The 26,140-nt window shown below is 37.3% G+C and overlaps 1 long non-coding RNA gene across 3 annotated transcripts in view; it reads right to left on the bottom strand.

The window, feature by feature from the left end:
- LOC109570802 (uncharacterized) overlaps positions 1-26,140 on the bottom strand; it is an 88,710-nt gene that overhangs the window by 8,873 nt on the left and 53,697 nt on the right. Inside the window, exons 1-2 of one of the 3 annotated variants that reach the window (XR_011560732.1) lie at positions 20,742-26,133; positions 20,217-20,320 (exon numbers count right to left, since the gene is read on the bottom strand). This is a non-coding gene — a long non-coding RNA (uncharacterized lncRNA). Of the gene's footprint in view, positions 1-20,216; positions 26,134-26,140 lie in introns of those variants that run through there. The other 2 variants (XR_011560733.1, XR_002182555.2) reach the window with 2 other exon arrangements.

Here is a 26,140-nt window from a genome sequence, read left to right as displayed (position 1 = left end):
TCCATCGATAAATACAACAAGAAAATATGGGACAGTAATACTGGCTAGGGGAAAGTTAAGTAGGATGGTTTGAAAAAATTTATATAATTTTTACATAATAAATTTTTTTATTTTTATTTTCAGATTTTTAAAAATAATTTTATTAGCAGATTTGATGCTCAGAGAAGATCTAACAGAGGTGGAGATATTTAAGCTAAGACCACAAGAAACGGGCACCCATTTATTTGAAGATCAAGAGAGCATCAGGGATGAAAACCCCTAAGGCAAAGGATTTGACTGTAGGAGGAATGAACACACCTGTGGGCTAATGTGCCAGGGATGAAGCAGGGGGTAGAAGAAGATCGGGGTGAGGGGGGCAGGGGCATGGAAGGGCCTCAGGGATGGAAGGGGTCTTGGTGCAAGGGTTACTGTGGACCAGGTCTGGACAGCCAGCTCCTGCGGTGCTGGGTCCTTGGCAGATCCAGAGAAATAATGGTAACCACGGCTATTAATTGGTCAGGTGAACTTCGTGCTGTATAATACAAGTGAGGCTGCCAAACCTGCAATGACCCAGCAATCTACACCTACTCCCATTTTAGTGTGAAAACGGAAACAGAGAGGGCTCACCAACGCCTCATAGCAAGTCACTGGCAGACTTGGGGTTTGCAACATTTTATGACTTTCCTAGGCTGGATTCCATGGTGAACGGCAGAGGAGACGTGAGCTGGGCTGCGGTGGTGTTTCCTGCTTCCTTAGTTCTCTCTGCTCCCTCTGTCCACAGCCCCTGGAGAGGAGCTCCCACCCGGGCTCCCCTCTGCCCTCCTCTCTGACCCAACTCTGTCCCAGGATGTCCTCATCACACGTGGACCTGAAACTCAATGGGTGTTGTCTGCGCCTCCAGTTGTTGGAGTAGATCCCACCCCAGAGAGCCGTCCTCAGAGGGGCCATTGTTGACCAGCTTACTTTGAAATTCACTCCCTAACCATTAATCCCTCATGGATCACAGCCTTGTCCTGACAGAGGAATTTGCATTAACTCAAAGAAGCTGTGAACCATGCTGGGCAGGGCCACCCAAGACGGATGGGTCATAGTGAAGTTCTGACAAATTGTGGCCCACTGGAGGAGGAAACTGGGAACCCACTCCAGTATTCTTGCTGCAAGAACCCCATGAACAATATGAAAAGGCAAAAAACTATGACACTGGAAGATGAACCCCCCAGGTCAGAAGGTGTCCAATATGTGACTGAGATGAGGTAGTGAGATAGCATCAATGACTCCATGGACATAAATTTGAGCCAACGCCGGGGGATCATGGAGGACAGAGGAGCCTGGCGTGCTGCAGTCCAAAGGGTTTCAAAGAGTCAGACATGACTTAGCAACTGAACAACAACAATCATTAATCTACAGCTATCAAAGGGAGTAGGCACTTGGAATATAGGTGCATTTTTAGCATCACCTAAAGGTAGCACATTTAAGATTTCTTATATATATAGTAAAAAGTGCATATTAACTAGGACAATTAAAACATCCCAACTCCCTAGTTTATTGGAAAGCCTTTCAGTTGCATTAACATATTCTGCCCATTAGTCCACTTAGTTCAGTTCAGTTCATTTCAGTTCAGTCGCTCAGTCGTGTCCGACTCTTTGCGACCCCATGAATCGCAGTACACCAGGCCTCCCTGTCCATCACCAACTCCCGGAGTTCACTCAGACTCACGTCCATCGAGTCAGTAATGTCATCCAGCCATCTCATCCTCTGTCGTCCCCTTCTCCTCCTGCCCCCAATCCCTCCCAGCATCAGAGTCTTTTCCAATGAGTCAACTCTTTGCATGAGGTGGCCAAAGTACTGGAGTTTCAGCTTTAGCATCATTCCTTCCAAAGAAATCCCAGGGCTGATCTCCTTCAAAATGGACAGGTTGGATCTCCTTGCAGTCCAAGGGACTCTCAAGAGTCTTCTCCAACACCACAGTTCAAAAGCATCAATTCTTTGGCGCTCAGCCTTCTTCACAGTCCAACTCTCACATCCATACAAGACCACAGGAAAAACCATAGCCTTGACTAGATGGACCTTTGTTGGCAAAGTAATGTCTCTGCTTTTCAATTAGTCCACTTAACCAACTCACAACTGCTTCACTGAATAAACACAGAAAATGTAAGTGTCACAGGGTCACAGGGTAAGCATCACAGGGTCCTGCAGTCCATGGGGTGGACAGGAGTCCAACTGAGCGACTGAACTGAAGTGCCACAGGACACAATAAAGGCAAGATTGTAACATCACATTAGAGTTCAAAAACAGGGCAATGTAACTTTCAAACTGCAAGAGTTTCTTTAAAAGCCGAAGCAAGTTCATTAAAGTGAACTCATACTTGTGATGAGTCTGTAAAAGAAAAAATAAATTGCTCTACTTTGCCTCTGAACAGGAAAAACTCATTTTATATAAGGAACATTCCATGGATTTTTATTTAACCACACGCATTTGACTGAGTGTGTCTGAAGTACTTCAGCACCTCTTGGTATGTCATCATTCTGTACTCATTTAGGATTCAGTGAAACATCACAGAGCGTAATATATTCATTTGGTAACCATTTGGATGTCACATTTATTTCTATAGGTGTTCAATTGTAATTTGACATTACTGGGCACTCAGGAAAAGTGTTAGCCTTAATTTCTAGATTTGCCCACTGTTAGAATTCATCCTCTGCATCTAAATCAGCATATTTGCATATACAATATATTCTTAATCTGAGCTTTATGTTTTAAAAAACCTCTTTTTCCTGATTATCACGTTTAAATGCAAATTGTTTGACACACTGCGAGTCTGCACAGTTGTGAAGCAATCTTATAAAGCAAGAGAGTCCAGAGGTTAGCTATACCTGCCAAAGTTATATGAGGCTGTGTTATTTTCTTATTAAAAAGGCACATTGTGACAAAATATCAGAAGCATATTTTGGCAAATTTTCCCCCAAAGCAAAACCCAACCAGGCCACGTTAAAATAGAAATGTTGCTGTTGTTATTCTGTTGCTGTGTCCTGCTCTTTAGGACCCCCATGGACTGCAGCACGCCTGGCTTCCCTGTTATTCACAATCTCCCAGAGTCTGCTCAAATTCATGTCCATTGAGTCAGTGATGCCATCCAATCATTTGATCTTCTGTCATCCCCTTCTCCTCCTGCCCTCAACCTTTCCCAGCATCAGGGGCTTTTCCAATAAGTCGGCTCTTCACATCAGGTGGCCAAAGTATTGGAGCTTCAGCTTCAGCATCAGTCCCAGGGTTGATTTCCTTTAGGATTGACTGGTCTGATCTCCTTGCTGTCCAAGGGACTCTCCAGAGTCTTCTCCAACACCACAGTTCCAAAACATCAGTTGTTTGGTGCTCAGCCTTCTTTATGGTTCGATTCTCACATCCATACATGACTACTGGGAAAACTATAGTTTTGACTATATTGACATCTGTTGGCAATGTTCTGTCTCTGCTTTTAAATACGTTGTCTAGATTTGTCATAGCTTTCCTTCCAAGGAGCAAGCATCTTTTAATTTAATGGCTGCAGCCACCATTTGCACTGGTTTTGGAGCCCAAGAAAATAAAATCTGCCACTGATTCCACTTTTTCTCCTTCTCTTTATCATGAAGTGATGGGACCAGATGCCATGATCTTATTTTTTTTGAATGTTGAGTTTTAACCCAGCATTTTCACTCTCTTCTTTCATCCTCATCAAGAGTCTCTTTAATTCCTCTTCACTGTCTGTCATTAGAGTGGTAACATCTGCATACCTGAGGTTATTGATGTTTCTCCTGGCAATCTTGATTCCAGGTTTCCCTTGTGGTTCAGCTGGTAAAGAATCCGCCTGGAATGTGGGAGACCTGGGTTCGATCCTTGGGTTGGGAAGATCCCATGGAGAAGGGAAAGGTTACCCACTCCATTATTCTGGCCTGGAGAATTCCATGGACTATACAGTCCATGGGGTTGCAAAGAATTGGACATGACTGAGCGACTTTCACTTTTAGTCTTGATTCCAGCTTGTGATTCATCCAGCCTGGCATTTCACATTTCATATAAGTTAAATAAGCAGGGTGACAACATACAGCCCTGACATACTCCTTTTCCAATTTTGAATCAGTACGTTCCTCCAGGTCTAGTTCTGTTGCTTCTTGATCTGCACACAGGTTTCTCAGGAGGCTGATAAGGTTGTCTGGTATTCCCATTTCTTTAGGAATTTCCCACAGTTTGTTGTAATCCAGACAGTCAAAGGCTCCAGCATAGTCAATGAAGCAGAAGTAGATGCTTTTGGGGAATTCACCTTACATATCATGGATTTTGAGGAAAGTTATCCCATGCATGGGGCTTCCCAGGTAGCTCAGTGGTAAAGGATTTGCTGCCAAACAGAAGACAGGAGTTCTATCTCTGGGTCAGGAAAATTCCCTGGAGAAGGAAATGGCAACCCATTCCAAAATTCTTGCCTGAGAAATCCCATGGTCTGAGGAACCTCTTGGGCTACAGTCCTTAGGGTCGCAGAGAGTCAGACACGACTTAGGACTTAACAACAACAATAGTACCTCAGAATGTGACCTCCTCATGTTTGAGAAAAGGGGGCTGAATCATAACACAGGGGTTAGGACATGATTTTGAAAGTGGTTGGATGCTTCTGAGGTTTAACTGCCAGCATGAGAACTTTAAAGAGGGAGTGAGAAAGTTATGGATGGAAAATGTTCCAGCTCTAAGGACAGATATAAAGATATAAATTACAGCTATGATCTGCTGAACTAAGTCTCCAGGGTCACCATAAAATACAAATATGTGTGCATGTGATAATTTTCCATTATTCATCATATAGCAATATTAAACAAATCATAATAATACATCTTATTGAAAATTAAAACCATTTACATGAATTAAATTCTATATATATATATAAATGAGAATATAAATGTGTGTATTTTATATAGGCTAGAATTGTTTATTATTGGTTATATAGCAGCATTATTCTTACTTATAACATTATTAACTATAACTAAGATCTAAAATACATTTAAAAATAAGATCTCCAAAATGATACCTCTTCACAGATATACAAGGAAATTTAAACACCCTTTTACAGAAGACAAAGTAGAGATAGATTTTTGAATTTGTAATTTAGTGAGCAAATCATGAATAAAAAAAGGGCTAACTCTTCTTCCATATTTTCCTGTGGATTCTAAATATATTTAAGTTGTCTACAATTCTCAAAGCCAATATATTCTCTACTGAGAAAACCAGCTGGGAAGCAGTAAATCGTTGCCAAATTAATTTATTTGTATTTATCCTTGGCCTTGTAAAAACTGAGTCATCAATGAATGAATGAAAGAATGAACTGTAAACAAATAGATGCATAAATTATTACTTGGATCCAGTTTGAGGTTCTGGTGGAGTCAACACACACACAGAAGCACCCACGGTGTCCTGGGTCAACCCTTAGCTATTCCCTCTGGGGGCTGTGGGGAGAGTGACACCACATTCTCCTAAGTGACTCACATCTTAAAACTGAGAAGTGCTACTCCTGAGAATAGGTCTTAACCACAAAGAACTGAAGTGGCACAGCATCCCTTTTAAATAGCATATGTCATATAGAAAAAAAGTGTGTGATAGTTTAGCATGTATAATTATATCAGCTGAGACAAAATATTTTTTAAAAGAAAATCTGACTTAACAGGGGAAGTAAAAGAGGACTTTTAAATAATCATGGACTCTTTTTTTCTGACTACTATTCCTAGCCCAAATGTCTGTTTTACCATATGTTTGCAGATCTTAATTTTAATTTTTTTAGACTGTAAATTCACCAAATGGTATACAGTTATCACAAGTTCACATCATTTAATACATGAAAGAAAATTTTCATTAAAAAAGAGTACTTTCTGTTTCAAATTTTCCAATTAGAAAGAGTCAAGATTCTACAACGCGGTTTTTCTTCTCTTTTCTTTTTTTTTTTTTTTTTGACAAACACCATTAATCCAAATTCCGAAGTAAGAGGAGAAAAAAATGGAATTTTTATTTTATAAAAAAAGCTAGAGTTTGTAATGACATTTAAGTGTCTCTGAATAACTAAATAAATGACCTATATGAAGTAAAACATCTGTTCTTTCAAACTGAATTTTTTTTGGTTTGACCTTGAGGTGACAGTCATATCAAATTTTCGAACTTTATCAAGTAGAATGCTATTGGTCTTAGACACCATTTAAAATCACGAAAACTTTCCTCCAGGTGATAGGAGAAATAGCATTTCTAGTCAACAGATATTAACCCTTTACCTAATGAGATTAATTTGTTTCTCTTGGGTTTCAAATCTATCCAGAATGATATCTTTTCGGAGGATTTCTGCTTTATCAGAGATGGCAGACAAACATTTCACCACCCCCTCACCTCTGTTCCTTTCTCCTGACCTGTTTCCTAAGAGGGGAGACGTGGTTGCCGAGCAACAGACTACTCTGAAGAGCACACAGCATTCCACCTCCTTCACTTGGTAAAAGGCAGGCAGTGCAAAGCTAACCTAACCAAGGCGTGGACACCAGGAAGGGGATTGGGTCGGGTCTCCTTTCCCCAGCAATGACAGCATTGTAGTCAGTTGCGGAGTCCAGCAGCCATATAATTGCACAGCTGCAAAATATCAAATTCCTTTGTAAGAAGTTACTAAATTAGAGTGAACTAAATGTTTAAGTACTAAAAATAACCGGCCTAAGTCTCAGAACATGTAATAAATCAAAAAGTACTGTTTAGTTTCAAGACAATAACTTCTGTTTTCTCATGTGGGTTAGATTAGAAAGCAGAGCAATATCTTATTTATGCAATTTATTTACTTATTAATCTATCTATGAGTCTGTCTAACTTATTTATGTTGGATGGGATATTTGACATATTAATAAATACATGTAATTAATTTCACCTAAAGGATATTCATTAGATTTTTCCCTGACTTCAACTGTACCGTCCTGTATTTACACAGTTGATTTTAAATTGAAAATTCACTTAGTGTTCCAGAAATTAAGATATTTCTTGGTGCTTTCTGTGAACAAGAGTGGCCAAGTCTGCATAATCTCTAAATCGTTTAAAATTTCAGCATATTTTTTGTCATCAGACGTGAGTTCCCAAATCTTCAGTAAATTTGCTGCTCTGTCCAAACTTTTAAGCAAATCAATAAGACTCAATAAACTTGATTTGTGCTCTATTTCAGGACTAAAATGAGGCACAATTTCATAAAAGATATGTTTAGTCTCTTTATTGAAAGTAAAAACTCTGAGGAAAACCTTAAATCAGCTAAACATCAATAATGTTTTAAAAAGTTATGAGAACCTTGCAAAAGTGCTATACATTTCCCCCAAATAATGCCCTTTGCAGCCACATGGATGGACCTAGAAATCATCATGCTAAGTGAAGTGAACAGAAGACAGGTAACTATCATATGACATATCGCTTATATGTGGAATCCTAAAAAAATCATCCAAATTAACTTATTTACAAAAATAGAAACAGACTCACAGACATACAAAACAAATTATGGTTAACAAAGGGGTGGAGGGATATATTAGGAGTTTGGGATTTACAGATACATACTACTATATATGGAGAAGGCAATGGCACCCCACTCCAGTACTCTTGCCCGGAAAATCCCATGGACGGAGGAGCCTGGTGGGCTGAAGTCCGTGGGGTCGCTAAGAGTCGGGCATGACTGAGCGACTTCACTTTCACTTTTCACTTTCATGCACTGGAGAAGGAAATGGCAACTCACTCCAGTTTTCTTGCCTGGAGAATCCCGGGGACGGAGGAGCCTGGTGGGCTGCCGTCTATGGGGTCGCACAGAGTCGGACATGAGTGAAGTGACTTAGCAGCAGCAGCAGCAGTACTATATATAAAACTGAAAAATAACAAAGACCTGCTGTAGAGCACAGGGAACTAACCCTATTCAGTATTCTATAATAACTTATAATGGAAAGAATGTGAAAAGAATATATATATATATATAACTGAGTCACTTTGCTGCACACCTGAAACTAATACAACACTGTAAATGAACTACACTTCAATAAAAATATAAATAAATAAAAACAAAAAAATCCAAAAATAAAAGTGCTCATTAAAGTAACTAAAAGGATGAATTCTTTCCACTAATATTTACTGAAGCACAAAGCAGTCCTGTAAATCCCTGGATTCAACTTTGTTAGAAGCAGCCACAGTCTGGCACATATAGTCTTTTAAAGCTGATGGACATACACTTATTTTTTAAAAACCTGTGTACCTATTATGCTTCCTGCACTGTTTAGGTGCTGAGGATATAGCAGTAGACAGATGTAATCTTAACTCTCAGGAACTCACAACTGCAGCTAGATGATGCAAACAATGAGCGAAGACACTCATCTGTTAGCTGGTGAACAGTTCCATGAAAATAAAGAAGGAAGCAAGCAAAGTAAAAGGTGATAGTGACCGACAGGTGACAGTGCAGGTGGAGAAGAGGGCCTGGTTTACAAAGGTGAGGCTCACTGCTATTAAGTAAAAAGTTTGACTCCACCTTTGATGACTCATCACGGATGGTGGTTAGGCCCTGGTTCTCCCCCTCTTCACCCTACCCCATATCTGGGCAACCAATAAGAAAGCCTGTGCTCTCCATCATTTAGGTCTCCCTCAGTTTAGTGTCCAAACATGCGAGCCCCCACCCTACCTAGGAACTCTCACCTCACCTACCCTCTAACCTCAAGAAAAATCAAAGCCATGTGCCTCCCCCAGCACCCAAGCCACTTGCAGATCCCCTTGGCAGCCTGCCCTGCATCCCCTAGAGATCCTCTTTATATGAGTGGTGCACCTCTTCACACCTTGCAGTGTATGTGCGGTCTCATCAGTCTCGACATTCAGACCAGACTTTGGGTGGGGTGGTGAATCCCACCCTCCTCAGGGCAACAGTACAGCAACGACATGGAGCTTCCAGTGAGCTCGAGGAATTTACAACCTTCAGAGAAACAACTGGACCACTGTACATGAATGATCCCATCATTAACTGTTTAGTAGTTACTAGTGAGACTTTGTGAAAAGCGAAAGTATTAGTCATGTCTGAATCTTTGCGACCCCACGGGTTGTAGCCTGCCAGGCTCCCCTGATTGGTGGAATTCTCCAAGCAAGAATACTGAAGTGGGGTGCCATTCCCCTCTCCAGGGGATCCTCCCGACCCAGGGATCAAATAGTTACCTAAAGAGTACCATTAAACACAAAGGACACACATAGAAAGGTCTAGAAGCTCAACTGAGAACAGATAGTGTGTCATAAACTCTACCTACATCTTCACATTTGTTGTAATTTCCTGTAAGCCTGTTAAAGTTTTTGTAAAATAATACTAAGTAAATAAATAAATGTACTGGCTTATTCAAACAAAACATTCATATGAATATTCACCCCAGTGACAAAGAGATTCCTGAGGCAAGAGCACAAAATTGCAAACATTTATTCCAGATGCAAACATCTTGCTCTAATCTAGGTGCTAATCTACCTTTATGGCTTCCACAAGTTTGATCCCAGGGTCAGGAAGATCCTCTGGAGAAGGGCATGGCAACCCACTCCAGTATTTTTGCCTGGAGAATCCCATGGACAGAGGAGACTGCAGGCTACAATCCCTGGGATGGCAGAGTCAGACACTACCGAAGCGACCCAGCATGCACGCAATCTACCTTTAGCTTTGCCCTATGAAGGGTGTAAATCTCTACATTTCTGAGAAGGCCCGATGCCCCTTGCACTCCAAGTGCAAAGTGGTGTGCAGGAGCAGCGGGACTGAGATTTCAGGAAGAAGATGGGAACTGGAGATGGGTAAGGGTGAGCAGGGGACCCAGGGGCATCGCTGCTCCAGGAACAGGTGGCCATTCCATCCACGGACACTCTTGGGGACAGAGCAAATATTTGAAACCTCAGTTCCCAAGTCTAAACATCAAGACTACTTCCTGAGTAATTTCACATTATATAAAACAAATTGACCTCTTTATCTCTAGAAGCTGCAAATTGCAGCTATTTCAAGAGAAGACATATAGGTGAATAGTTTGGCCTGAGGTAAGCATTTCATGCATTTTGTTAAAGCAAAATCAAAGTCTAAAATAAGAAATAATAGGAGAGAGAAGTGTGGCAGAGCCACTGGGACTTGCCCCTGATCCCTCATGTAATTGAACAGCCTGGATAAAAACCCAACCGCATATTACCTATCCTGCCACAACTGTCTAGGCACCTTTCAAAACAAAATGAATATTCCCTAATATTACTTCACCTTTTTCTGTCACTGCTATTCTGATTTAACACTTTCAGTATTTTTCAGGCATCTTACCTGTATCCAGAGCTTTCTTAACTTCAAAACAAACTCTCAGCATTATGGTGTTCTAAAGAGGTTTGAATACTGAAAAGACTTATACCCCAAACCGTAACTATTTTAACATACAATAATTGCAAAAACAGGAATCCAGTAAAAAAAAAAAAAATTATGTTTACCTGCTTGGTTTCACAAGATAAGGGTGAATTTATTTGTTTTTTTTTTTTCCTCCCATATTCAGAGTAAAAAGTAACTCCCCAATTATATCAATTCCAAAATAGTCTTAAAGAATCTAGAGACAGGACTTCCCTGGTGGGCCAGTGGTTAAGAATCAGCCTGCCAATGCAGGGGACACAGGTTGATCCCTGGCTGGGGAAGATCCCACACGTCATGTACAACCACTACTGAAGCCTGCGTGCCTGGAGCCTATGCTCCGCACCAGGAGAAGACACTGCAACGAGAAGCCTGCACATTGAAACTAGGGAGTAGCCCCCACTTGCCACAACTAGAGAAAAGGCACACAGCATCAAGTATCCTGCCCAGCCAAAAATAAGTAAACAAATGAATGTTAAAAAAAAAACAGCCTAGAGACAGAGCATGCTTTGGGTTTCAGTTTTTTACTATGTGACCTGAAACTAAGAAAAAGTTTCAGATTATGAACTCAGAATTTCTTATTTGACTCAAGACAGGCTCTTATATCACTTCAAACTCCATTCATTTTGTTCTTTTTTTTTTTTTTCTAGTCCAAGCAAGAAGAAAACAGCACAGTTAAAAAAAAATTAGTTTAAAATATGAAGTCGCATCAAGGAAAAACTACATGAAATCTCCCTCTTTCCTTTATCAGACTTGCTTAAATAACTGGAAGTACAAGGCAATTAAAAATCTAAATTGGAATGTTGACATCATGAGGAATTATCTCCTCCCTAGTGAAGCTGCTAAGATGCTTTGTCTTATCGTTCCATTTTAAAATCTGAAAATCCTGATGTGGGCTCTTATTTTTCACAATGCCTTTTTTATTGACTATTACTGTGCCTTTCAAAGAAATAATTAGAATACGGTGTTAAAACTTTAATGCTGCTGCTGCTGCTAAGTCGCTTCAGTCGTGTCCGACTCTGTGCGACCCCATAGATGGCAGCCTACCAGGCTCTTCCGTCCCTGGGATTCTCCAGGCAAGAGTACTGGAGTGGGTTGCCATTTCCTTCTCCAATGCATGAAAAGTGAAAGTGAAGTCACTCCGTCGTGTCCGACTCCTAGCGACCCCATGGACTGTAGCCCACCAGGCTCCTCTGTCCATGAGATTTTCCAGGCAAGAGTACTGGAGTGGGTTGTATGTCACTGTTATTTTGACCTTATGGAAAAGCTTGAATTTTTTTGCTTTCTTTGTTTCATATAAATATTATTCTCAACAGTGTGTAGTCTATTACTGTATTATATAATCTCTCAAGAAATTTGTGGGGAAATTTTTAATTTGGGGAGAAATAAAAGATATGAATAAGAATATTAAAGTAAGCAAGTACTTTCAGAGTTAAGACTGGAAATTAGCCTCATGGTAGCTCTCAGTACAACTCCCTAGTCTTCTGAGCTTCATCTCCAGCTGAGCACCTGAGTCATCAGTAAACATGGAATAAATTATCATGAAGTTAGTCATATCTGTGAAGTGATACATATAAATGTTTCTATAAAACTGTGAATACAAATAAAAGAACAATAATTATTACTCTGACTTCTACTACTACTGCTATTACAAACTCTATCAATTGTCTAATAATTTACTCATCAGATGAGTTCTGGTCTGTTTGTATAAGACTGTCAAATACCACTCTGAACAGAGTCTTTACAACAGAAAGCTCCTATAGTACCTACACAGTGACAGCCTCCATTTGGTTTTCAGTAATCATCTCAAGCAACTCGTACACACATTATATTATTATGACAACACATTAAATTATGACAACAACATAAACAATGATCACAAATGACACACAAGAGGAAGATGTAGCACAAACGAGCACTCATATCTGGGTGACCATCTCTTTCCAGCCAGGATGAGTTGCTGAGCATAGGGGTCAATGAATGAAGTATAGAAAACTCAGTCAACGGGGAGTTTAGGCCACCAAGGCTTCAAGGAATAGATCCTGCTCCTGTGATCAGTGTGCTGAATTCCCACAAATTTCCTTTACCTCACATTTCATTAGAATGTATTCTAAGAATAAAGTGAGATCACTACATAAAGTTGTGAGACTTGTTAAATAATTTAACATTTGAGACACACACATTCTTCACACGATCAGGTGTTACTACTAAGGAAGTTGACTAAGGAGAATGCTGCACCGTAAGACCATGAGCTGCAAGGAAATTGAGATCAAGAGGTTTTTCCTGTAATATAAAAATCCTTCAAGGGGAAATTCAGAATTATATTTTTAAAATTCTCTCTCTCTTTCTTTAAGCTAAAGAACCGTAACAACAAATCTGAACTTGAAAGAAAATAAATTTTTCAGTAGCAGTTTATTAATGTAAGGCTTCATCACAGTGTGTAAGCACAGAACATCCACGATCATCCATGATCCATGTATACCCTGCTTATTTAAAACAGATAACCAACGAGGACCTACTTTACAGCACAGGGAACTCTGCTCAGTATTCTATAGTAATCTAAATGGGGAAAGAATGTGAAAAAGAATGTATACATGAATAGGTAATAACTGAATCACTTTGCTGTAGGCCTGCAACTAACACATCGCAATCAACTCCAATATAAAATAAAAATTTTTTTTAAAAGTTGTCATCTTTCACAGATGGCCAAAGACACATGAAAAGATGCTCAACATGCTAATCATCAGGGAAATGCAAATCAAAACCACAATGAGTTATCACCTCACACTTGTCAGAATGGCTAGTATCAAAAAGAATACAAATAAACAAATGCTGATGAGGATATGGTGAAAAAGAAACATTCATATGCTGTTGGTGGGAATGTAAATCAGTACAGTCACTCTGGAAAACAGTATGGGGATTTTTCAAAAGACTAAAAATAAGAACTACCATATGACAGCAATTCTACTTCTGGGTATATATCATAAAAAAACAACCCACTAACTCAAAAAGATACAATGTTAATAGCCGCATTATTTGCAATTGCTAAAATATGGAAGCAACCTAAGTATACAGCAACAGATAAACAATGGAATACTGCTCAGCCATAAAAAATAATGGTATTTTGCCAATTGTGGCAACCTGGATAAACTCGGAGAGCATTATGCTAACTGAAATAAGTTGACAGAGAAATACTAATACTATATAATATCACTTACATATAGAATCTAAAAAAAAAACAATAGATTAGTGAATAAAACAAAAAAGAAGCAGACTCACAGATACAGAGAACAAATTAGTCGTTACCAGTAGGGAGAAGGAAGAGGTAGAGACGAAAGAGAGGTTGTTATGAGATTATGTGAATCATGTGTGTGATGCTTTTGAAAATTGTAAAGCACTACAGAATTTAAATTATCTTTTATTCAATTAAAAAATAAAAAGATATATCAAAAAAGGTACTTGTCTTTCAAGCATGATCACATTCAGAATTCAACACTTAATAAGCAGTCATTTAAAACTAATTTTGGAAATTAAAGTAGCATATAACTTCCCAAGTCATCATATCTTTCATTCTAATACCTATTTTATTTTAAACAGTTTAGAATATTACTGTCTCTTAGCCTTCAGACTTTGAGTAGCATATGATGGAAAAATGAGTCATCTATAAATGTATTCAACTCTAACAAGTCATACCGATTCCCCCTCAGACACACCAAAATTTTTCATACCTGCATATACAAAAAAGAAACAAGATGTAATTAATGAAATATCTATCTACCACTCTTAAGTTATTTTTCATGCTACCCTCCAAACACACACATGCAAATACACAAATTAGGATGTCAGAAAACACAATATTTTTTAATGTGAAAAACCAGCATCCTTGTTAATACTAAAACCATTTTCCCAGACCTTTTAGAATTCCTCCAGGACAATTTTGACAGAGATTTAATCTTAATGACATAAACAAAGTTGTTGCTCAATAGTTCATTTCATAAAACCAGAGGGAAAAACAGAGCAACTGTACAACAGTAAATCACTCCTTGGATCTTAAGTACTCCTCATGGTAATGAGCCAGGCCATTCTTCAAGAGTGTGTAGTTTCCTTAGAGAGATACTAATTTTAATTTTACTAGCTTGGCTATTCTTTCTTTATAAGTCTGCAGGTTTCTCAGAAAGATACAAATTTTAATTGCAGATATGTGGAGAAAGAAAAAATGTGCATATTTATTCAGATTCCTGAAAGACTTATAAAACCTTTTCAACATAGGCTCTCTTAATTCAAAATTTATGGAAACCTAGATAGAGAATGAACTGAAATTCATCCTTAATCTGGGAAGAAGAAAACATTAATGAAATGTGAAGAAAACATTAATGAAACGTGAATAAAAGAAATTTAACCAATTGATGGAGTCAAATTTTTTTACAGCTGTTTTATATTTTATATTTAATGCATTTCATGTGATATTAATAGCAATACTAATTCACATGTGAATACCATACCTAGAAATTAATAGCTGTTCTTCACATACCAAAACTGTGATGTGTTTGAGTTATAAAGTAAACATGAAATAATATTCCTGTCTCATTGTTTATAGCATGCATATCACAATACTCATGCATCACTGTGGTATTTTTAAATTTTTCTAACAAAATTTTCTGTTATTTCTTGATATTTTGTTTATTACTTCTTGAGGTAGAAACTAATTCTTTCTGCATACATTCCACAACACCTACAATGAGTAAATGCTCATTGATTTAAACTTTTCCTTAAATTTTATTAAAATATGTAACTATGTGATAATTATAATGTATTTTTAGAATTATTATTTAATTTTAATTATATTCTCAGTTGCAATGTTATGGATCTAGAGTAATTCCTGGTTTTTTCTAGGCGTGTTGAGTCACTTTCAGTCATGTCCATCTCTTTGTGACACTATGGGCTGTAGTCCACCAAGTTCCTCTGTCCATGTGGTTTTTCAGACAAGAATACTGGAGTGGGTTGCCATTTCCTACTCCAGAGGATCTTCCTAACTCAGGGATCCAACCTGAGTCTCCCACATCTCCTGCACTGGCAGGCAGATTCTTTACCAGTGTACTATGTGGGAAACCTATTAATGTTAGCTAAGAATGATTCATAAAGTCAGATGTGCATATGTAAATAAATCCTGCAAAAAATATTTGAAGTTTTCTAAAAACTAAAATACATTTTTCTACATAGTTATATGCCTCTATAATAAATAAATACTACAACATTTGATCAATTATATATAATATTAAAATGCATTAATGGGGTGAACAAATTCTAACAATACTTTGATATTGGAATTACTTAGCTTATTGTGAACACATATAATGTTATATGTGGCTTTTTGATAAAAGAAGAAATCTTTAATCTTTTTCATTAAAGATTGTTCTTTATTAACATTTCTCTCATTAACCTTTAGATTTCTTAAATTCTATTATTCATTATATCAAGTAAATTTTTCTACTTTTATTCATTGCTAAGATTTTGAAAATTGTACATTTATTCTAGCACTTCAAGATTTTTGTAGAAAAAACTGCTTCATTCATGTCATTAATGATATTATATATTTAGATTTAATTCCTATTTAGTCTATTTTTTAGACTTCTAAGACAAAAAGTTTATACCCACTTCTATCATGCAGCTTTAGATTTTGGAAAAAAAAAAAAAGTTCAGTGTAAATTTTTGTTGTTAATTACACTAGCTTTGGTTGGTTACTGCATTACCATAAATTAATACCTTAGGATACCATCTCTGAAACTTAAGATGCTTTTCTGCTACCAATGTCAATAACTATTACACATTTAACTGATTAAAATACTCTGTAGTTTTACTTTTTAATAAATACAAAACTAATCTGATAACCTTCTACTGATGCAAATGTTGGCACGTCTCTAGCACAGAAATAACCATGCTCTTGCCCTTTATTTTCTAGCCTTAAGTCGTTTTCTTGGAAAAATAACTATGTTACACTGATGTAATATAGTAAACCCTAGTTCTTTGTGGAACCTCAATGATACTGTTTAGAAATTCAAGTGGATTATATAAAGTGGGTCCTTCTGTAATAGTATAACTTGAATTAGCATGATTTACCACTGGAAGCATGAAAAAAATATCACATAATCTATTTTTTTTCTTATTTGTCATTTTGTTAAGTATTCAGAGTCTTTTTATTTTTCTCCTGTTTGTAAATGTCTGTAGTTTAAACACTGTGGAGGTGAGACTAATTCAACATACTTCCTTACATGGAACTAAATTGAGAAACAAGTTAGAAATATGCCATTAAATCTTTTTATATATAAATTTTGTCTTATAAAAATCCCAATTGTCTCTTTGGATTCCTTCAAATTTATCAAACATATACTATCCAGATATGTCACTTTGTCTGTTTTGATTGTTAGACTGGCTTAAAAACTTCATATGAACTGGTCACATCAATCCAATTCAAAAAATAATTTTGGAGACTCTATCTGATATACACAGCAAATACAGCTATATTCCAGGTAATTGTAGATACAGGCCTATTCTTTCTTTCTTAACTTTATTCGCGTCTATAATTCCAGTTTTATCTCAGTTATTATAATGAAGATTTCTTCTTTCATCTCAAGATTTCTGAAGAAGAGGGTAATAAAACCAGGCTTAAGTATTATTTTTGCACAAAATGACTGATTTAAAGTCTATAATAATGCAACGCCTGGGATGACTTTAAACTAGTACACAATCATCTTCCAATCGTGTTTAATTTAAAATTCCACCTTTTTTAGATGAAAATGTTCCTTCCAATCTTCTTCAGAGCTTCGGGTTTTTCATCTAAACATTTCAGGTTCTGCCAACACAGCCTCTGTAATTAGTGGCTCCAGGCCAGTAAATTCATCCTGCATGTCAGTTGCTCCATTTCTAACTTCAGCCCACGATGTGGAAGCAAATCATTACACTGGCTTCTCAGACTTGAAATTGAACTTGACAAACATTCTTTGGGAGTTATACAGAATAAGAACGCAAGCTACAGACAGCAAGCAATGACACCTGTTACAAAGGCCATGTCTAAGCACATTGGGTGTATTGAGTTACTGCTGACTTCAAGGAAAGTGATGAGCATGTAATAAAAAATACATTTTATCCCTGGATTCCTAACATATCTCTAAAGGCATATAGGAAATATCATGCTTCTCGCTGAACCTGGGACTTCCAGGTTCCACGTGATGTAAATATGTTTTATTTGCTATTTAAATAATGTCCATTTTGGTATATTATCCCAATGGATCTCATGACCATCCACATTGCCACAAGAGTTAGTCTCAACAGCAGCGTTATGAAAGGAAAACCATCATACATTTGTGATTAGTGCTGAGAAAGTCAGAAGTCATCAAAAAAAGCATAAAGCAATTTCAAAAGATGTTAGAACAACAAAAGAAATTAAGAATCTTTTAACACCATGTCTTAATTTTACCTGAAAGAAAACAAAGATTCAGGGAAAAAATCAAGAGCCCAGGGTCAAAAAGCTAGTCAGTGACAGAACTGAGAACAAAAACCAAGTCTCCTTACTTTCATTCTGATATTTTCAACCTTCTTTCAGTGAATTTCCAGGGAAACAAATAAATAATTTAAACTACAAATTCCAAATATTTTTTTTAATGAATAAAATAGACTGGAGGAACAAGAAGAAGTTTTAAAATATTCTAAACAGAATTTTTAAAAAGATCATTGCAGTAACTTTTAGTAAGGTAATAAATACATTAGTTGGATTATTTTTTCAAAATAGCTAATACAGGTTTCAAAATCCCACATTAACACACAAACTATTTGGAACTGGTAGTTGTAAAGAAGGAAAACGTAGTTGATAAAGTAATGATCTGGAGAAGTAACCCTAAGTTTATGTATCTTGGGATATATAGTAGAAAATTTGGAAATTGTAAAAGCTTAAATTATACGTTTGTTTCCCTGGAAACAATTGTAAAATTCAAGAATCTGCAGGCAGAAATGTGCTTTGTTTTGGGCTAACTTGTTGTTAAAGGGTGATACACTCAGCCATGTTCCCCTCCAGCTTACTTCCATCTCCAGGGCTGCATTCAAAGGGACAACATGGCATTGTAGGCTTTGGTCTCTAATTAGTTTCATGCCTGTTGTTACAGCATCTGAGCACAAAAGAAGCTCAGTGGATTTCTTTTGAAAATGAAGATACTGGTTGAGTTTTGATTGGTGCTTTAAAAAACATCCTGAGGAAATATTGCATCTTTTACACCTGTACATTCCTGACCTCATAAGAGAACGAGTGTTCCCAATAGCTTACAGGTATTATTTATTACTTTTAAAGAGAACAGAAACTCTTGAAAATGTACACAGGCCCATAATATCAGTACTTCCACTGATAGCTATAAAATGAAAATGAATAAATAAATGAAATATCAGAAATTGTGTTTGCCTTGCCCTCTCATATAAATTATGGGAGAGGGAGAGGGTGGGAAGATTTGGGAGAATGGCACTGAAACATGTAAAATATCATGTATGAAACGAGATGCCAGTCCAGGTTCGATGCACGATACTGGATGCTTGGGGCTAGAGCACTGGGACGACCCAGAGGGATGGTATGGGGAGGGAGGAGGGAGGAGGGTTCAGGATGGGGAACACATGTATACCCGTGGCAGATTCATTTTGATATTTGGCAAAACTAATACAATTATGGAAAGTTTAAAAATTAAATTAAAAAAAAATTCCCACACACACACAAAAATTATGATGGGATGACAAAAAACCCCACAGTGAATTCAAATAATTAAACATCAGTGTTACCAAAACAAACAAACAAAAAAAAATGGCTTCTAGAGTGTAACTGAGCAGGAACCTATTGGCCCTCCCCAGAACAGAACCCCCAACCCCTCAGTCCAGTGTCCACTCTCTGCCCCTTGTCCATAGAAAAACTTTAGCCTCCTAGTCTTTCCCAGAGTTTCAAAGAGTATATTTAATCAGAGAAGTCAGAAAATGCAGGAAAAAAGGAAAACAGTCAAGCAAGACAAAATAGTAACAGTTTAGCCATTAAACACGGTCAAGGACATTTAGTTCCTCCTCAGGAGCTTCCCTGGTGGCTCAGAGGTTAAAGCGTCTGCCTGCAATGTAGGAGACCTGGGTTCGATGCCTGGGTCAGGAAGATCCCCTGGAGAAGGAAATGGCAGCCCACTCTAGAATTCTTGCCTGGAGAATCCCATGGACGGAGGAGCCTGGTGGGCTACAGTCCAAGGGGTCGCAAAGAGTTGGACAGGACTGAGCGACTTCACTTTCTTTTCACTTTCAAGGGATATAGATAACATTCTGAGCCATGTCCCTTGAACTGTTTTGTAGATACTAAAACCCCCACCAGGTGGAAAAAGTTAACTATACGCTGCCCACAAGCATGTGGACCCCAGTTCCTTAGAACCAGAGGTTGATGATGTTGACTCCTGGTTACCTCACCACCAACCCAGGAGAAAAAGTGTCCATGAGTGAATCATGAACCCCACAACCCCTCTCCCTCACCCTGTCTTTAAAAACCTTTCCCTTAAGGTCTTTAGGGAGTTCAGATATTTTGAGCACTAAAACTACTGGACTTCTTGCTTACACCCTGCAATAAATGCTGCTCTTTTCTTCACCACCACCTACTGTCAGTAGATTGAGTTGAACATGGGCAGGTAGACCCAAATTTGGTTCGGTAATAAGAGGACTACATCTAGAAATGTGTAAGGCATAATTCAGATCCACATTTGTAAGGATTCTTTGATCAACCTATGACCTTCAATGACCTATGACCCGATGGCCACACTACCACCAAGGGACTTTGTGGTACCTGCTACATTTCTTCATCCATTCGCAGCGATAACTCCTTCTTCCAGTAACAGTAGAACACTTGGTGGCCCACAAACAATCTTTGGGTCACAGAAATGTTTGGTCCTAGAAACAGAAGAACAAAAGAGGTAAGTTCAAATCTCAAAGGGTCAGGGAAGAATTGTCTTAATATGGAAACAGAAACTAAATAATTTGCAAAATGATAAGGAATAGTATCACATCAATTACATTGCTTCAGATCAGGCTTTTTCAAACACTTATTGGAAACCTACCAGTAGGTATACCAGACCACATGCTAAATGCGTTCATTTACATCTTATTTACTCTTCACAGCAACTGTGTGAATAGGCATAGCTATACCTACTTTGAAAAGAAACTGAGAGTTCAGGAGACTAATAACATGATCGAGGTAACACAACAGGTAAAGACAGAGGTGTTTTCTTTTTTTTTTTTAATTCCTCTATTATTTGTTCTTCAGCAGAGGTAATAGGAGCTTTCCTGGTAGCTCAGCTGGTAAAGAATTCACCTGCAATGCAAGAGACTGCGACTTGATTTCCGGGATGGAAGGATTCTCTGGAGAAGGGATAGGCTACTCACTGCAATATTCTTGAACTTCCTTGTGGCTATGATGGTAAAGAATCCACCTGCAATGTGGGAGACATGGGTTTGATCCCTGGGTTGGGAAGATCCCCTGGAGTAGGGCATGGGAACCCACTCCAGTATCCTTGCCTGGAGAATCCCCATGGACAGAGGAGCCTGGTGGGCTACGGTGCACGGGTCACAAAGAGTTGGACATAACTGAGTGACTAAGCACACACACAAAAGTAATAGAGCATGTTGGAAATTCCACTGTCATGAATTCAATATTTTAAAAAATATATATAATATTTATTGTTCTATGTCTGAGTGGAATTTGGCTTACAACATGTTTTCCCATCAGAAGAATTTATCTTGCCAATTTATGGTAATACAGTCCTTTCCAATGTAAAATTAAATCAAATCAAGTCCTATTTCTATTGCTCTCTACCACCCCTTCTTTTCCCTTCCCTCCCCAAAGTTATGTGATTTCCAGCGGCCTTACATGTTTTCCCGGAACTGAATCTAGGGCAGCTTGTCCATGTAATGGCGTGTACTATCTCTGGCCTCCCCTGAGCCCAGCTGATCCTGCCTTGTCTAGGTATCATCTTCTCTATCACATCTGCTGTTCATTTCTGTGATCCTCCATGACATTCAGTGATGGGTCCACACTCTATATATCCCTTCTTCTGGTGGTGAAGCAGTCACATTTATCTCCATGCCTTTCTTGTAAACAACAGTAAATTTATAAATCTTCCCTCAACACACCTGGCCTGGATGTGCAAAACTCCATAACATGGCTATGACTCAGGTTGGTCCACAAGGTACTACAGTCAACCACTGACAATCACAACTCCTATATTCCAAGACATTAGCCATCTTGTTAAGCTGTGCCCTGAGACACGTTAAGTCATGGAGATATCTCAGAGAGTATATTCAGCTCTGAAATATCTCCAAACTTACAGAGTATCTCCAGAGTCATGCCTTCTCCCTGGACTCAGCTGAGAAGATTATAGCAAAGATTGAGATTCTTTCCAAAGACCCAGCAACCAGTAAACTACATACATTTTCTCCCGATCTCTTTCCTGCCCTGTGGATGAACTCCCTGCTCACCCTGTCTTCTTCAAGAATGGCTCCTGGGAAGAAAATCATTAAGCAGAATGTCTACAGTCCACAATCTCTCTTGTAGCAGGAGGGAGATGGGGAGACACCCTTGGAAACAAAGAACATAATTTACCAAATCTCCTTGCAGTCAAGCAGACAACAGGTCTCCTGGTATACACACTAATCACCTCCCTCTCAAGAGGGTCCTCATCTATGAAAATATTTTAGCAGAATATACTTCATTTGTCTACAACTGTTTGTACTAAACAAATCTGGAATCTACAAATTTATAGTGCATGGCTTCCTGGAAAATGTCACATAAGCTATACAACCACCTGGAAATGAAATGATAATGTGTCACAGCAAAATGGCCCTCTTTTGTGTCATTTATGCAGGCACAAATATCACACAGAGGCTCTCTGCATAACCTGAGCCAGAGCACATCCTGCCTGGCAAGAAGTAATCTGAGTAACTGCACTGAAGGGCCGATTCTCTCCCTGTTTCACCTGTGCCTCGTGATTGTATGTCTTCTTGAAGTCATTGGCTAAGCTTGTTATTGGGAAAGATTTCTCATGTGAATCAGTCTGCTTTGACAATCCAGCCCTTTGTGCTGTCTCTACTCATCTCCAGTTCTCTCTCACTGGGTTTAAGCCCTGTTCTGAGTCATCAAAAGTTGAGCTGTTGATATTAAAAAATAAGATTATAAAATTTACTAAATGATTTTTTCTTTAAAGTACTGCTCTTTACCAATAAAAGGAGGGATATTTCTGACTATTGTATACTTAATTCAGTGTGTATAAAAGACTTGCTGATGCTTAAATGGTGAGAAGAGTAAGGATGGCAGCAATAGTAAAAACACATAATCCAATACAGTTAAGTTCCCTACATATGAGTAAGTTCTGTCCCAAGAATGTAAGTCCAGCTTGTTTTTAAGTCCAACAAAGCTAGCCCAAATATAAAACTAACACAACTGGCTATATAGTCCTGTACCGTAACTGCTTTATAATACTTTTCACACAAATGATACATAAAAAACTAACAAACACAAAAAATGAAGAAAATAGTTTTAATTTATGGTACAGTACCTTGAAAAGTACAGTAGCACAATAGCTGGCATGTAGGGGCACATTTGCATCCTTGAAAGTTGGTTTGTACATAAGGAACTCACTATATTAAAATATAAACTAGTAGTTTTATTTCAGAAGTTTACTGTGGCAGTATCACGACATCATCTTTAAAATACATTAGAGTCACATTTTGACTACCTTATCTTCCTAACAGGATGAGTACTTAACTATTTTGGCTAGAGGCAAATAGTTATTAGTATAAATTTTGTTAATATTATAAGTAAGTTGATAAATTCCTATGTCATTTCAAGTATTGTTTAAAAACAAACATGGACGATTAGTGACCTCTGTGATTTTGCCTCGGACATGGATAAAAAGATTGAGTGCAAAATTCAATTATAACAATAAAATTGTGAGAATTAGATTTATTGAATTCTTATAAAGATGCTTCTATATAAGTTTATCCAACATTATTTGATTATTTAAAAAGTTACATATATACAAATATGGCTAAACATGACATAAGATGACCATTTCATGAACAAAGTATCATATTCAATAATCAAAACCCAATAAATGAGTCTCAGATCTATATTAAACAAATTTAATACAAAACCTCTAATCTATAGAAATTAGCCATTTGCCTTATGATATGAATTATATTTTTAACTTTAATTGAAACTAATTGCAAATGAATAAAAATTACTGTTACAAAAGAAAAAATGTAACATTCTAGGTTTTCCAAATGAATCTACCATTATACACCAAACTGTATCACACATACTTGAGAATTTAATTATGTCCTATTAAAATTAAGTATATTTCAACTAGTAACTTAAATAGTCTATTTTTCATGCTTACATTTGGTATCTTTTCTTGTTAATGATATAAAAGAGCTAAAAATTTTTTATAACTGTAGAAAGGGAAAATAAGACAGACTTTAAAAAAGAAAGTTTAAAACCTCATTTAGACCATTTCTTTTAAAACAAATAGGAATGAAAATAGTTCTGATAATATTTCCTAGTACCACAAATTTCCCAGTTTAAAAATTAGAATTCGTATGAGGTTCTGCAAAAGTGTTATTCCTTATGAGAAACTAGGGTTATTTTATTATTGGAAGGAAATATCAGAATATAATTATAATATAAAATATTAAAATCCAACATTTCTACAGGATCTTAAGGAGACATATTATGCCAGTGTTCTTTAGGGGAAAATATTATAACAAACAGAAGTGACAGCATGGCTCTAGGGTAAATCTATACATTTAAATAAAAGTACAGTAATGCTGTTCACATACAAACTATTTCTTATATCAATGATATATTATTATGTGGTGCCAAAAGGATTCAGATAATGTGTCTACATAGCCCGGAACTAAATGTAATAAAACCAGACCAGGATCTGTTTAAATTTATGTTTTTTTTGTGCACATTACTATAGAAAGAAGAGTTTTTCAAGCAACATTCAATAAGATGCCTCACTAGATACAAACTGTTCTACTTTTAACAGAGAACTGCCCAGGCAAAATCAAGCTGCCCAGGTGAAATAATAAACCAAAAGTGTGTGTTACTAGAATGGTATTTTGTGGGAGTATATCATCACACAATGCAGTCTATATTTTAGAAGAGATGGAAAAGAAATTTGGTATGTCTTCATTCATCATAATATGGTATATATTCGACTATGAGCTTTTTTATATATAAATTTTTACCCCGAGTCTTGAATACAGTATGTATGACTACAAATCATTAATAAAACTTTCTACTCTTTTATACATTTGGATATATGGTCTGAATGTGGCATACCCAGGCTGTAGCACAGAAAACTTACCTTATTGTTTCAGTATAAGAGGAAGAAAGGAGGGGAGAAAGGGAATAAAAGCCTGCTTGAATTTAAAAACAAAAGTGATTTCCATATTAAAATAAGGTCAACCCCAAAAGAATGACCTGTTTTTCAGCTTGTGGACGCCCTTGGATGGAAAACTCTCCTGTGTATTTGTCAACAAGAGTCTAAGCGACTTCACTTTCACTTTTCACTTTAATGCATTGGAGAAGGAAATGGCAACCCACTGCAGTGTTCTTGCCTGGAGAATCCCAGGGACGGTGGAGCCTGGTGGGCTGCCATCTGTGGGGTCACAGAGTCAGATACGACTGAAGTAACTGAGCAGCAGTAGTAGCAGCAAGAGTCATATACTAACTAATCTCTGTCAACTCAACATAGATAGTCAAAATACAAAGGGGTAAACTATTCCTAATTAACTATTGAGACCACACAACATAATACTTAATAGTTTGTAAATAAACAATCAGAATAATTTTTATAAATGCTTGCTTGATTAATTTTTATCTCTCTAAATTAAAATTCAACTCAATGAGTTTATGAGGTTAGACCAGTGGTTTTCAATCCAGAATCCTGGACTCCAGGATTCATGCCAAATGGACTCTAAAATAACAATAATGATGCTAATAATAATATGGATAAAATAATAACAAACATTTATTATGTGCTTACTGTCTTCAGAAATTCCATATATGTTACATGCACAAAATTTTTAATCCTTTACAATAAAACTATGAGCTTTGGGATTCTTCATTCTAAAATGAGGAGGAGATAAATGCAGAGAGATATGAGGAAGCTTTTACAGGGTCATTCCATTAGTAAATCACTGATTGATTTGAACCCAAGCAACCTAGATATTTTAATCACTATACATGCCACCTTCCAAGGTAGTCATGGGAAGGCTATGAACTATTTTCAATCCCCATATGTCTTATAGACATTGCCCATTTATCTATTTTGGATGAACTAAATAAAACACTGTTCTTTTGACACCGGTCAAAATTATGTCAATTCAGAGTGGTAACACTAATTGATAACAAATTTTGATCCGAAGTCTGTAGGCATCTTTAGACGCAAGGAAGATCATGACTTATCCAGCCTTTCAGAACCAGTCGGTAGAAAACTTGGCTTTTTGGGTTTCTTGCCAGTATGTTCCTGAACTTCCATCTACTTTCTTTAATGTAATAGCACATCAGAATCGCCTTCACACAGTGTTTTATGGTTTTCACTGCACTTGCTCACCTTAGCACATTCAAAACATCTGGAGCTAATGTTTTAAAGACTTGCAAACTTTTAAAGTGGCTTCTATGCTCAGAAAAAAAAAATGAAACAAGGT

This window comes from Bos indicus, chromosome 16, assembly GCF_029378745.1.
Source record: "Bos indicus isolate NIAB-ARS_2022 breed Sahiwal x Tharparkar chromosome 16, NIAB-ARS_B.indTharparkar_mat_pri_1.0, whole genome shotgun sequence".
Taxonomy (NCBI): domain Eukaryota; kingdom Metazoa; phylum Chordata; class Mammalia; order Artiodactyla; family Bovidae; genus Bos; species Bos indicus.
This window is presented reverse-complemented; position numbering and strand designations above follow the sequence as displayed.